We start from the raw sequence: 15,128 nt of genomic DNA, 5'->3' as shown, positions 1-15,128 counted from the left end.
TTTTTAAGCCAGTGGGACATCAATTACCATGACTATTACATCATCACCAGGGTCTCACACTAAAACTGATGGAGGTCAGTGATTAAAATCAGCCTTTTGATGTCTACTTCAAATACTTGGCACCCAATGCCATGAAATACTAGCCCTGAGAACTTTTATAAATTCCATAATCATATAAATTAGGAATATCAGGGATCAGGTAAGTGCTTTTCTCCTTTTTGGCATCTGCACTGTTTACCACAGTTAGTTCATTCATGAAAGTTGTCAACAGCAAAGTGTCAATTGCAAGCATCAGTTCCTTGTATGTATACTCTGGATGTAGCAACATCTCTCCCTCGTTTGCTATTCCATAGAGAGTTAAATGTCCATGGCATAATATCCCTGCTAGAAGGGCTGGTAGGAAGATAAACACTACATTTTATAAATCTTCCATGTGTATAAGTAGCAGGTTGTTGTGATATGCAATGCTCCTTTCAAGGTTTTTCTTTTGTTGAGTGAATGCACTGAAATTTCCTAAAGATCTGTGCTTAGTTCAAACATCTTATTTTCTGCTGCAGACGTTGCATTTAAGACTCACCATGTGCAGCAGTAGCAACATCTCATTTATGACTGAATGTGGAACTGGGATAATGCCTGTCCTTCTAAGTGCCACGGATGCCACAGGAATCTGGTGGTCCATGCAGTCATGTTCACTGCATAATGAGATTATCAGTGGCTATCATGGTGCAAGCAGTGATTAAAATACCCTGCAAAATAAATTCATAGATGTTGTTTTAAGGTTTAGATGAATAAATTCAACCTGTTTTATCAGACTACTTTGGGTTATATTTTTCTGGATTTTTCTCATTATTACACTAGCTGCTTCACATTTGGCTACAAAATAGAACAGAAACTAAGAGGATTTCACTGATTTTTAGGATCTGCAGCCTCTAATGTGGACTTGAAAACATTATTTTGATCCCTTGTCTTCATTAAAGCCTCTCCTACAGCTCCTAATGCAGTTGCTGTTGAAATTTAGGGATTTAAAGTCCTGGGAGCTGTACTGAGTTGAGTTCAGAGTAGTCAGCAACTTTCTCACTGATCCATTTGAGAAACTCATTTGGAATGGGTGTTACCTACATATGACACAGTGTGAGATTTGGACAAAATAGTAGCTTAATGACTAAATAAAGGCATTATATGGCATGCAACATAAGAAAACATTTTGTTATAGACTGGTTGAAGTGTTTTGGCCACCTGATTTTTGTCTTTGGACCAAAAAAGTTCTTGTACCATTTATTTTCTTCCTACTCAGGGATTCTTCATGTAGAAAAAATGGAGTGGGAACAGATCCGTTATGCACCCATGGGGCAGGATGTAAGTACAGTGAGTATTTCATTCATTATTTTTCTATTGCTGTTGAAGAAGGAAAAGAAAAACACCCTCAGATCATTTGAAGAAGTGGTTTGTCTCTTTTGAGAGCTGCTGTTAAGTGAGAGCTGCTGTTAAAGTTAGAGCTGCTGTTAAAAAAAGCAAAGAATATGATCTGTGCATATGGACACATAGCATGATAACATAAATTATCAGCAATGCCATCTCAAGGTTATGAAGGCCCTTAGGCAAGGCATTCTCTATGGGCCCTCTCCTTCTAGGAATATGTCTTCTCGTTAACAGCTATTGCTCCTTGTCTTCTTTCTCTTCATTGCTTCTACTCACTTGATGGGCATAGATTCAATGAGCAAGAAAGCAGCGGCAACCACTGTTCCTCTCTCTCGCCACCTCTGTTGTCTGGACTAAGGCAAGCTGACACGGTAAAGAGCAACTCCAGTCAGCTCTTTTAGTGGCTCATGCTGGGATGTGGGTCTTTGGCAGGTGACCAGTGATCCTTACCTTAGATGCTAACCTTGGTTCTCAGTAGCAAAGACATACAATTCCAGCACTGATCACAGGTGCCTTTTTATTCTTGTTCAATATTTTTCTTTACAGGACTGATGTGCATATGAGGAAGCATGATGGGATGCATGGTGATACTCTACTACAGCATTAATTAGTAACTAATTCTGATTGCCCAACTAAAAAATGAGGACAGCAGGAATGTTTAGACAAGACTCTCTTCCCCTTGCTGTGTTAAGTGAATGCATAATAGAGAATGGGGTAGGCTATGTTCTCTCACATTGCTGTATGTGTTGCCCTTAGTATGAAGGGGAACTCTGCATTCAGATGCATGTACATAGTCCTCTAACATCAAACTTGTGGTTTCTGAGGGGCATGTGTGCATGTTCCTAGCTACGATGTTGAGATTGTGGAACATGGGTATTGGGGACATCCTATTCCTACATCACACTGACAGCCAGTGCAGTGTAACAGTTAAGAGTGTGGGTCTGGGATTCAGGCCATCTGGCTTGCAGTTCCCACTCAGTGATGGAGCCAACTAGGTGACTTTGGGCCAGTCACAGACTCTCAGCTCAACCTACCTGACAGGGTTGTTGTTGTTGGGATAAGTTTGAAAGCAGGAAGAAGAGAATGATGTAAGCCATGGGTTCTCAAACTATGGCTCACAGGCTGGATCCGGCCAGCCATTCCCACTTATTCAGCCCGCCATAGCTCGCCATGCCGACGCATGGGTGCGCCATGGCAAGGTGCTGGCTTGCTCACAAGGAGATAGTTTTGGACTCAATCAGAGAAAACAATCTCTGAGCATACACACACGCATGCCCTTGCCTTGCTGCATGCATACCCCCCCAGCCCGCACCCCCCCCCGCACTGCCTCGGCGGCCTGCTCTCATCACCGGCACCTTTCAACTGGCCCCCTGTTCAAAACGTTTGAGGACCCCTGATGTAAGCAATTTTGAGTTTGTTATAAGAAAAAAGCAGGATATAAATCTAATCAATCAATCAATCATGCATTAATTGAAAATGCATGTAGGGGCACTGCCTGGATGCCTGTATAAATATAAATTGTATACCTGTTTAATAGTGCCCCATTCTGTTGCTTATGAATGATTTAAGCTGCTGTGATTCCTCTTTTATAATAAGTTTTATTCAAAATTATAATCCTAAAAACAAAGAACAACCAAAAACAACATCAATCATCAACAACATTGGGCCTGCTGGGTCAGCCCCCACATTTTTTCCATTTATGATAACTTAAAACACATATTTAAATCAATACAAAGTCCCGTTTCTCTAGCCAATAATAAAAAGAGTCCCAAGTCTGATAGAAGTCAGTATCTTCTTTCTCCTTCAATGATAAGGTCAATCTATCCATTTCTGCACAGTCCAAGATCTTTTTTAGAATCAGTTCGTTGGTGGGTGGTTCTTCACTTTTCCAGTGTTGAGTAAATCCTTGCCGCAGTAATTACATGTAAAATCAAATACATTTCTTGTTTACTAATATCAACAAGTATAATGCCTAATAAGAAGACTTCAGGTTTAAAAGCTAAAGGTTTTTGTAACATTTCTTCAAGCCATTTATGTATTTTAATCCAATACTTTTTCACGTTATCGCAAGTCCACCACATATGATAGAAAGTACCCAATTTATGTTTACATTTTCAACATCCATTTGACATATTTGGAAACATCTTAGCTAATCTATTTGGCAACAGATACCATCTATAGAACATTTCATACAAATTTTCTTTATACGGAGTTGCTAATATTACCTTAATATTTCTCTCCCATAACTTTTGCCATTTTTCTAATTCAATATTATATCCAAGTTTTGTGCCCACATTATCATAGTTTCCTTAACCTGTTTGTCTTCCATTCTCCTATCGAGTAAGAAATTATATAGTCTTTTAATCATTTTCTCATCTGATTTAAGCATCACTTGATCAAATGCTGTTAAGTCCTTATAAAAGCCTCACGTTTTATAATCTTTAGCATATCTCGATTGTATCTGCACCTTATGCCACCAAGAGATATTAGATCCCTGTTCTTGTGCTTTTTGACTCAATTTCAATCCTCCATCCTTATCCAGAATGTCATCATATCTTAGGATCCCTTCAAAATCCAATGCATTTGGATATCCAAAAGCTTCAATAGGTGAAAGCCATCTTGGCAATTTACTATACAGTTTTGTCTTTAACTTTTCCGACACCGACATTAATAGCTGCTGTGATTCCAGAGTGACATGAGACAAGATCAAATACATGATATGAGTACCCAACATTTTCATTTAAAAGCAAGTGTGAGAGCCTCTGGGAATTCATCAGAGGCAGAGAGAGTTTTGGTGTTGTTGATCACAGGTTTTTGGGGTAACTTGGACTGGGAAAACAACATGCAGTGAAAGGGTTGATCCCTCCCTCCTCACGTATCACTGTCATTATCATTATGTGTTAGAAAGTTGTCTCTGACTTATGGTAACCCTGTGAATGAATGCCCTCTAAAATGTCTTATCTTCACAGTCCTCCTCAGTTCTTGTAAATTTAAAACAATCAGTTCCTTTATGGAATCAATCCATGTCATGTTTGGTCTTCTTTTTCTTCTTCTGTATTTGACTATTCCTAGCATTATCCCCTTGAGTGATACGCTTGAAGTATGGCAGCCTCAGTTTTGACATTTTTGCTTCCAGGCTTGATTTGATCTAGGACCTACTTATTTGATTATCTGTCAGTTCAGGGTAGTAGCAAAGCTCTCCTCCAGGACTATGTTTCAAATGCATCAATTTTCTTCCTGTAAGCTTTCTTCACTGGCCAGCTTTTACACCTATTCTAAGTGATCAGAAATACAATAGTGTGGATGAGTTGGCCTTGGTCACCAGTGAAACCTTTTTACAGTGGCTGATCTTTTATAGTTTTTTCACTGCTGTTCTTCCAAGTCTCAGTCTTCTTCTAATTTCTTGGATGCAATATCCCTTTGAATTGATTACTGAGCCAAAGTATGCAAAGTCTTTGACAATTTCAGCTTTTTCATTGTCAACATTAAAGTTGTGTTATTCTGCTCTAGTCACGATTTTAGTTTTCTTAATATTCAGCTGCAGTCCTGCTTTTGTGCTTTCTTTTTTCACTTTCAGCAGGAGTCATTCCAATTCATTGCTGCTTTCTGCCAGTAATATGGCATCATCTGTATATTTCAAATTATTGATATATCTTCTGCCAATTTCTACTCCTCCTTCCTCTGATATCAATCCTGCTTTTCTTATTGTATGTTCTGTGTACAGATTGAACAAACAGGGAAATACAATATTCCCTTGTCTGATGCCTTCACCTAAAGGAAACCATTCAGTTTCTCCGTATTTTGTCCTAACAGTAGGTTCTTGTCCATAATATAGGTTACACATCAGGACAAACATAGGTTGATGCACACTTATTTTTTCAGGGACATCCACAGCTGCCTGTGATTTGTACAATCAAAAGCTTTGCTGTAGTCTATAATGCATAGACTTATCTGAAATTGTTTGGTGTGCTCCAGTAGCCACCATATTTTTGTGAGATGATTTCAAGTACTCCTTCCTTTGCAGAATCCAAACTGAACTCCAGAAATTTATTGATCCACATAGGGTACTGTTTCTTTGTTGCAACACCTTCAGGATCACTTTGCTTTCATGGGAAATTAGTGCAGTCATTCTCTAATTGCTGCAATACTTTGTATCTCCTTTCTTGGGAATTATTGTTATTGTATTGTATCTGCTGATTTAACCACCTAGACAGCTTCCTCTATTGGGTGGTATAGAAATAATAATCATTGTCATCATTGTTGCCACCATCATCACCACCACCACCACCACCATCATCTCCATCTCTAGTCTGTGGGTCATTGTTTTGTTTTCCATATTTGTTGGCACATTCTTGATAGGTTTTGGGTTGATTCGGTCTCTGCAGCTTGGAGTAGTTCTGTTGGTATCCTATGTACCCCAGGTGCTTTGTTCCTACCAAGTACTTTCAAAGCAGTAGCACTGCTCTGATCAAATTTGGAACACCTTTGGCTTCTTTTAGGGAAAAATAAATCTCATGTCAGAAAATTTCAAAACAAACCTTTAATGTCGTGTCTGATTGGCTCTGTAAACATCTCATTAAATGTATTTCCTGAAGGGAAGATGGGAAAGCATTTTGGTAGCTGCTCTACTTTTATGGAGCTATAGGCTCCTGTAGATTCTTCAGAGCCTTAATGTGAACATATTTTGGAAAGAACTGCAAGACCTTTATGAACAAACATTTAGTAATTGATGGTATTCTGGGTTGTTCTGCTTTTTTTAAAAAACACAATGCTATCTGCCACAAGCTTTTAGAATAGAGCATAGTATATGCCCAAATATATGTCAATACATAATTAAACAGTGCCACTGGATTTCTTAGACTAAAATTACAACACTGAATCTGATTTCCTTTGTGGCCTCTGGAAACTCACATATGTTTGGGGGATGGAGGTGCAATGTTAAGTTGGGATGGTTATAACCACTTGCTTCTCTTAAATTCTAATAGTACTGTTTAGAAATGTATGGCAGGGTTGGTATTGTTCTGCTTGAGAGCATTATCAGGTTGCCACAGGCCATTAGTTTGGCTCCCCCCCACCTCCAATAAGATGGCAAAACTACCCCTGGTTATCAGCCAGAAGCCATGCTATAAAACTGAAGAGACTTATGCTAAGGATATAAGATTTGAAAGAAATCAGGCTTTATTTGGTGAAGTGTGTTAAAAAGAACTCTGGGTGTAACCTGAGAGATTCAAATGGGCGTTATATGAATTGGACTCTCTCTCTCTGTCTCTGTGTGTGTGCGCGTGTGCTCTCTCACACACAAGAGAATTGACATAAACTTCCTGTGAGAACTCTGTGTTTAGTGGCCAGGCTTTGCTGAGTAACAGAGAAAGGAGTCAGAGCTGTGATTATTTGCACTGACCAGAGCTTGTCTGGCCAGGGCTGTGCTGTCTCCGCACAGTTGGACTAGATCACGCTTGACACTGTGAGAGAGGGAGAGAGCAGCTTGTGGCTCCAGCATGTCGGCCCGCTAGGCAGGCTGATGAATGTTCTGAGCTTTAAGAGCTTGCCACCCAGGCCAGCCCAGCCCATCCACAATGAGTTACAGTTTCCCGATCTCCCTCCCAGCGCCTCCTCCCCTTCTTCCCCTCTCCACCACTGCTGCTCTCCACATAAACACTGCTACTCTATCTTCAAAGCCCAGTCATCATGTCACTGTGTCAGTTCAGAGCAGACTGGGATCACCCTGCTGGAACGCATGTCTACTGTTGGCCAAACCTCTTCAAATAAACAGGATTAGACAAGAGGTTTCTTTCTGTTTTCTAGCTTGCAGATGTCTCTTTCCTCATCCCTTGTTGGGGAATTGATGGGTGGTTCCTCCCCCTTAAAGTGGGGGATAGGACAATGCAGGTTTGACAGGAAGTATTTCTCTTAGGGATTGTGACACATTCCCTTTTTATGCTTCTTCCCAGAGGTTACACTGCACCTCCTCCTGAGAACATTTTCCGCAGGGGAGATGTCTGTTTGTGGGAAGGAAGCCTTGAGGAATTGCACAAGGCTGTCATCTCCTTGGGTAAATGTGCTTTACTTTAATATTGTTCCCACCAGCATCTTTTCCCATTCTGTGCATCTGTTTTCAGTTTCTTCACAATGGTAGTTTCAAGATATTTTCTCTTCTTTCCACATCTTCCTCTCCCCCCGTACCCTCTGACCTATCCAGAAACGATGAATTTCATCTGTGCTTGAAACACGGCAAGAAATAATAAAAATTTATGAGTGCCTGGGGAAGATTGTTCAGCAAACCACCACTAATTCCACAACTCTTTTCTGCAAATAATTAGCATTAAAAACTTAACATTAAAACAAATCATTTCTATTATGTGAAAACACTTTGCATCACACTCAGATAAGTGGATGAACTCAGGAAGTGGCTTTTTAATGATCTAAAATAAATGCCCATATTTTAAGTCTGCACAATGTATTTTTAGAATGACATGGATGATTTGGCAATGATATGTTCCTAGCATGGTTTAAGGTCCCTGTCCCTTCATTCCCAGTTTATAGATTTCAGTGGATTCTTCTCTTTAGTGAATTATCTTCATTATATGTCATGTAGCAGAACTAAAGAGACATAGTCCATTTGAAACAAAACAAATGGTACTGATACTGAGTAGGCTTTTCAGGCCAGAAGGAAACTTCATGAAGACAAAATGTTGTGCATTTTCTGGCTGGTGGTCAGTTTATTGGTCTGTGACCGTTTAGAGCCCACATTGCAAAACACTTACCCAGTAATACTACAAGGCTACTTAACTGTGAGGGAACTTGGGCTGAGTGAATCTAGTTGTTGGATAGATATTACATGCATTATAGTATTAACTGGATGGCAGGCTGGCCTTATATGTTGCATATGTTGCATTTCATCTGGGGCTGCTCAGTGAAAAGGTGTTGTTTTCATCCTGGCCCCCAAAACATTTAAGGTCACTTGCCCTGTGCTGAGGCATCATCACATTGTTTGTTTCCCTACCACTTCCAGCTGGAGCAAGAGGAAATGATGTTACAAAGAGATCAGAACATGATGAGGATACCATTTTTGGTGGCAGCTCTCTGCTGACTGTACCATGTAGCTTGACCCATGTTGCTATATAGTTCATGTCTCAGATCAATATGCATAAATATACAAGTGGATACACTTCTACATGACTTTATATCATGTAGGCCAGGAAAAATGTTCCTTCAGTGGTGCTGACTTCTTCCTACTTGCTATACTTCTGTTGTAGAAGGATTGTGGAAGATTCAGTACTGAATCTCTGCTTCATTTTACAGGTAGCTCAGCCTGATGTAAGATGATTGAAGTTTGGCAAAGCAGTTGCCCCATTGAGGCTGTTGTAAATTGTGACAGTGGTCTCTGTGCATTAAGCTGTTTTTTCCTTAGAACACACTGTGGATCAGGCAGTTGTCCCTATGCCATTTAAAACAAAGGCTTTATCTACAAAGCAAGCTGCTGCGTATGGATTGCTTATAGTATGGAAACAGGCTTCTAAAGCAGCTGTTATGAGGTGCCAAACCTATTTGAGACTAAAGGCTTGTGGTGAGAGTAGAGTGCCTCAAGCCACTGCTGGTGTCTTTGAGAGACTGGAAAGGGGAGATGGAGTGTGAGAGGCAAGCAGGACACTGGAGAGTATTGACACCCACAGCCTGAGTAGGGGAAACATATGCATGAAAGATAAAGGTGGTAAAAAAAACAGTAAACCCATTACTATGTGTTTTCACAAACACTCAGCTGGAAAGATTCCCAGAATAGTTTACAGTTCAATAAAAAGAAGGCAGCCCCTAGAGTCAAAAAGACATGACACAAAAGGGAAGAGGGATTGGGAGAGAGAAGGATATGTGTCAAATGGAATATTGCTAACTAAGTTACTGACAATAGTGCTAGATTGGTCTGACCTAGCAAGGTATTTATTATGTTCATGAGAAATATCTGTAATGTATATAAGTTGACTTCAGTAGTACATTCTATGGGGCCAGTTAGTGTTTGTATTATACTGCTTCTAGCTATATCTTCACAACAAAGGAGCATTCACTATGTAATATTTCTTCTGTACCTATGGATCCCAGAGGTGGAATAAGTACTCAGGTTTCCTTGCCCCAATAAGTTCTGCTCTCAGTGCTCAGAAGACACAGGTAAGATGGAAAATGGCTTCCTGCTTATTAAAAAACACAACTCTGTGGCAACAAAGCAGCTTATGCATACTTCTACATCCTCCAACATACATACACAGAGAAAGAAAGAGGGAGAACCAATCTCAGGTAAATATCACCCAGGTAAGTATCAGAGGGGTAACAGAACTGTTCATTGCAGGCCTCTTAAAGATATGTTCCTGAGGATAATATTCAACTTTAGCCACTCTCCCCCAGAGCTGTGATCCAGCCATTGGATCACTCTGATAGTAACTGTTCTGATAATGATCTCAAATAACATCAACAACCTTGGTGTCTCACAGACCTAGCATCTGAAAAAGAGCTAGCAGACTTCAAACCTGGGAGTGAAAGTTGAAGCAACCTACAGACACAAAATAAGGCCACTGGTTCCACAGTTTGTAGGCTTAAGCCACAACACTGCTACTGTATATTCCTTGGATTATCATTGCTAAGATCCTTTGACTAAAAACTTTGGTTGGTCCTTGCCTCCTTTGGAATAACTTCTGCAGCCTTTGGAAACTCTTTTGGTTCTTGAAGTACCTGGCTGCTTACAGACGATTGTCTGCTTCCCAAAGCTGTTCTTTGTCCCTTGCTGTTGCATCCTGCTGCTGATTGCCTTTTCCTCTGGATTGGTTCTTCTTGATCTTGTGTAGTGCAGTGGACATCAAAAATCTTTCACAGTGAATATTAGCACAGTATCTGAGGTGATGCTGATGGGGAATGAAGAGATTTACCACAGTACAACCAAATCATCATTCATTTTTGGGTTCAGTAATTGAAGGGTACTCTGGGTCTATGCTTTCAGTGTAGAACAATCACTATCCCTTTACCAGCCACATATTTGTGTAACTGGATGCTGCTACTCCAAGAACACCCTTCCCCTGGTCATGGTACTGGTGGTAGTGGTGGGGAGGCACTTGAAATCATATGTCTCTCACCTCACTGCCCAGTTGAGTTGGGAGATCCTGCACAGCCAAGCTGAGACAAATGTGGCTGGCAACTTGTGGTCAAAAACTGCTTACTGGGGCCAGTGATGGAACCCGAGTTAGGTAAGACTAATTTGCTCCAAGACAAATGTGCTCTTTTTGTACTTGCTGCCTGGTTTGGGTGAGGGTGGGGGGGGGGCTACAGGGGAGGGCAAATGGGTAGTATGAGGGGTCTGTAGCAGTCCTCACCCCACCAGTGATGCATCCTGTCTGTACATGATGCAGCCTGGCATCATTTTGAAGGACTACTTCGCTGCCAGTGGCTTAAAATACAAAAATAAAACCCTATTACTTTGGTGAAATGTACTATAAACTTTCTTGCTGACTGATCAAATCACATTTTTGATCACCACTGCCAAGCTGGTGGCCATATTTGGGAAACCCTTGGTTCTGGAGATGATATATTCACTAAATGTCCTTAAAGAAGCATGTACCCATAGGAAAGGGCTGTAACTCAGTGGCAGAGCAGATATTTTGCATGCAGAAGGTCCTGGGTTCAATCTCAGGCTTCTTCAGGAAGGTCAGGAGACTCCCTCTGAAACCTTGAAGAATGGCTGCCCATCAGTGCTGGCAATACTGGGCTACACAGTATGAGGCAACTTCCTAGGTTCCTGACTAATAAAAAGGCAAAATGTGATTAAGCTTTCCTAAGCTATGTGGTGTTATAATGTTTTGGAGTAAAAATGGGGAAATTCTATTCATTAAAGACTGCATATTTTCCTTACACCCACAGCACACAAAAGAATTGCTTTGGTGGCCAGCTGGAGTTTAGATCTGATCTAACTCTGAATGTACTTCCCAGCAGGTCTCCTTAATTATTAGTTCTGTTGTCCCTTCATTACTCCTACAGGGTTCCTTTTAACTACTAATGAATGAAGCTAGTTGCTCTGGGTAGAAATAACTACAAAATACAAAGATTTGATTAAGCCCTGTAGCCTCCCCGCTCCCCTGTCCCATCCCCACTAGTGCAGAAGCTGTGAGAGAAAAGTTAGCTGGATTAAAAACAAAACAAAACAAAACGAAGTGCAATGTTAAACCAATGGCACATTCTTTTGTTTTTTATGCCGCTGTGATTGTGATTTTAAGCCACCCCAATAAACTGCTGCATATTTTGGGCAGCATGACTTTTTAATATAAATTGAAGACAGCCAGCATTAGTAGGAAGAATAGAACTATGGTTTGAAAACACCTGCTCAGATTCTTGTTCTTGACATGCAAAGACAAGTTGATTTCCTTCGTGTCTGTGTCCGTTTCCCAACAGGTAAAAACTGGCATCATTTCTTGGCATGCCTTGCAAGGTTAATTGTCATTCTGGCTGATCCCTGTACTGAAATGATTCCAAATAGGTTTCTTCTATATTCTGGAAAAATCAGCAAAACTACCAACTGTTACTGGGTGTTTTCTCTGTAAGTCCACCTGATTGTGCAGAATGACTCACTATATTTAGTCTTTATGGCATTGTACTGTCTGGTCTGGAGCATAACAGGTGTACATGCAGCTATTTCTCACCACCTGGAATGAATGCCTTGGGGAATTAAAGGTAGCTTAAGCAACTTGGTTTTCACAGGCAGTAGTGGTAGAGGGACTGGAGGCGGCCACTTTCAAAGATATCTGAAGGTTTTTCTACATGTTTAAGGAACACAGTCCAAATATCCAATGCTGCAAAACTTCAGCTGGGAGGCATGATTCAGCTAATCGAGGCACTGTTGAAATCACAGTGATTTCAGTGTAAGATTGCTAAATACTGTGTTTAATTTATTCTCTGAAATCAGTGAGGCTCTAGCCTTGACTGAATTGCATATAAGGATAAATAGTAAAATAGTCACTTTCAGCAAACTATCTATTTGCTGTACAATGTACAGAACTCAACAGGGATAGCTTTTGTTTTAAGTTTCCTTAAGGCCAAATCTTAAGACTTAGATAAATGGTGGCTAATTGTTTTGGACAATGTGGTATTAGTCAATCTTGTTAAATTGGCTAGTGGTACTCTAGGAAACAGCATGGCATGCACACAGTTCTTGGTACCTTGGCCTGGTTTTGACATTAGTCTAGAGCAGACTAGATTGTCACTGAGGCAATACTCTGGAGCATAAGGAGTGATGGCTTATGAATCACTTTTCCTGAAATAACCTACCTGTAATTTTATTTTGTTTTTTTCCTGTGGTTATTTGAAAATCACACAGCCATGTAATAGGTTTGTTAACACGGCACTGGAAGCAAGGGAGAGCTACACAGTTTTCTTGACATTTGGCTGCCTCTTCCCTTTCTTTCTACATTGAACTCTTGCAGCTCCCTGGAAGAACTGGAAGAACTTCAAAAGTCTTCTCATTGCAAATGTCTGCCTGCTTCCAGCATGGGACATTTAACTTTTTGGGGGCCTTCTTACACAGCATTAACAAAAAGAGAATCTAATCTCACTGCCTAGAAAAAAGGCTGAAAAGCTTTCATCTCTTGTAGGTATATGTCTGATGATGTCATAGTTTTGGTCTTGGCTAGGAAATACGCAGGGCTCTGTTGCCTGTGTTGTTCTTCAAATTCAGTAAGCACCAGCTGAGACTAATCTGTAGACCTGCAGGTATGCTGTCAGGAGGGCTAAATCTAAGAATGAACTGAGGTTAGCAAGGGATGCTAAAAGCTAAAAAGAAAAGCCTTCTACAGATATGTTCATAGCAAAAGACAGAAGAAATAAATGGGGGTTCAGCTTCTTAGTGTGGATGGGAAAATCATAACAGATGACAGAGAAGGCAGAAGTGCTCAATTCCTACTTTGGCCGAGTCTTCTCCTGAAAGAGGATCTGTGAGCTTCTTGATGAAGGGGAAGTACAAGTTGAAGGAGCAGCATGGCAACTCAAGATAGACAGACATATGGTCAAGGATAATCTAATTAAGTTAAATGAATTAACATTTCCAGGACCTGATGAATCACAACCTAGAGTAATAAAGGATCTTCCCGAAGAATTCTCAGAACCAGTCTGTTATCTTTGAGAAATCATGGATGACAGGGGAAGTGCCAGATGACTGGAGAAGGGCTAATGTTGTTCCCGTCTTCAAGAAAGAAAAAGGAAAAGAAAAGAAGAAGCTGGGAACAACAAACTGGTTAGTCTGACATCAAACTCTGGGAAAATTCTGGAGTAATTATAAAGCAGTCAGTTTGCAGGCACCTTGAAAACAATGCAGTGATCACTAGAAGCCAACATGGATTTCTCTAGAACAAATCCTGCCAGACTAATCTGATTTCATTTTTTGATTGAGTAACCTCCCTGATGGACTGTGGAAATGCTGTGGGCATAATATATCTTGACTTCAGCAAAAGTTTTGACAAAGTGCCCCATGTGATATCCTTATTAGCAAACTAGCTAAATGTGAGCTAGATAGAGCAACTATTAGGTGGACCTGTTGACTACAGAATTGGACTCAAAGGGTGCTTGACAACAGCACCTTCTCAAACTGGGGAGATGTAACAAGTGGGGTACCACAGGGTTCAGTCCTGAACCCAGTACTCTGTAAAACTTTAATGACTTGGATGAAGAAGTGCAGGGAACGATTACTGGATTTGCAAATGACACAAAACTGGGTGGGATAGCTAACACTCTGGAAGACAGAAACAAGATTCAAGGTGATCTTGATAGATTGGAGTGCTCAGCTGAAAGCAACAGAATGAAATTCAGTAGGGACAAATGCCAAGTTCTGCACCTGGGTAAAAGAAATGAAATGCATAGCTACACGAGAATATTGTTCGGGGAATACTTGCCTGAACAATACTGCAAGGGAGAAGGATCTTGGAATTGTTGAAGATCTCAGGCTAAATATGGGTCAACAATGTGCTGTGGCTGCAAAAACGGTAGATGTTATTTTGGGCTGCATTGATAAAAATTTCACTTTCAAATAACACGAAGTACTAGTTCCCCTCTACTCAGCACAGTTTAGGCTTCATATGGAGTTCTTTGTCCATTTCTGGTCACCAAAGTTTAAGAAAGATACAGAGAAGTTGGAAAGGATCAGAGGAGCGCAACAAGAATAATGCAGGCTCTGGAAACAAAGTTCTATAAGGAGAGATTGAAAGAACTGGGTATGCTCAGAGAAGAGAAGAGAAGAGAAGAGAAGAGAAGAGAAGAGAAGAGAAGAGTGGAAGGAGATATTATGTTGTGTTGTTAGTCGCGAAGTCGTGTCTGACCCCATGGACAACACTCTTCCAGGCCTTCCTGTCCTCCACCATCCCCTGGAGTCCACTTATGCTTGGATTCGAACTGAGATCATTCCGTCATTTTGGAGATTGTATACCAATACTGCTTTTTCTACTCTTTGACTATAAAGGCTACTCCATTTCTTCTGAGGGATTCTTGCCCGCAGTAGTATACCTCATGGTCATCTGAATTAAATTCACCCATTCCTGTCCATTTTAGTTCACTGATTCCTAAGATGTCGATGCTCAGTCTTGTCATCTCTTGTTTGACCACATCCAGCTTGCCTTGGTTCATGGATCTTATGTTCCAGGTTCCTATGGAGTATAGATCTTTACAGCATTGGACTCTCCTTTCACCACCAG

General features: G+C 40.6%; 1 protein-coding gene across 8 annotated transcripts in view; it reads left to right on the top strand.

Moving 5' to 3' along the window:
* Positions 1-15,128, top strand: part of LOC123020566 (chloride channel protein C-like) — a 297,824-nt gene that overhangs the window by 159,974 nt on the left and 122,722 nt on the right. For 7 of the 8 annotated variants that reach the window (XR_006414127.1, XR_006414134.1, XR_006414135.1 and 4 more), the window contains one exon: positions 1,295-1,356. The exons of the other annotated variant lie outside the window; for it this stretch is intronic. The gene's annotated coding sequence lies outside the window, so the exon portion shown is untranslated. The remainder of the gene's footprint in view (positions 1-1,294; positions 1,357-15,128) is intronic. 8 annotated transcript variants of the gene reach the window in all.

The sequence above is a fragment of the Varanus komodoensis genome, unplaced genomic scaffold (assembly GCF_004798865.1).
Source record: "Varanus komodoensis strain SLA01 unplaced genomic scaffold, ASM479886v1 scaffold14_1, whole genome shotgun sequence".
Lineage (NCBI taxonomy): Eukaryota > Metazoa > Chordata > Lepidosauria > Squamata > Varanidae > Varanus > Varanus komodoensis.
This window is presented reverse-complemented; position numbering and strand designations above follow the sequence as displayed.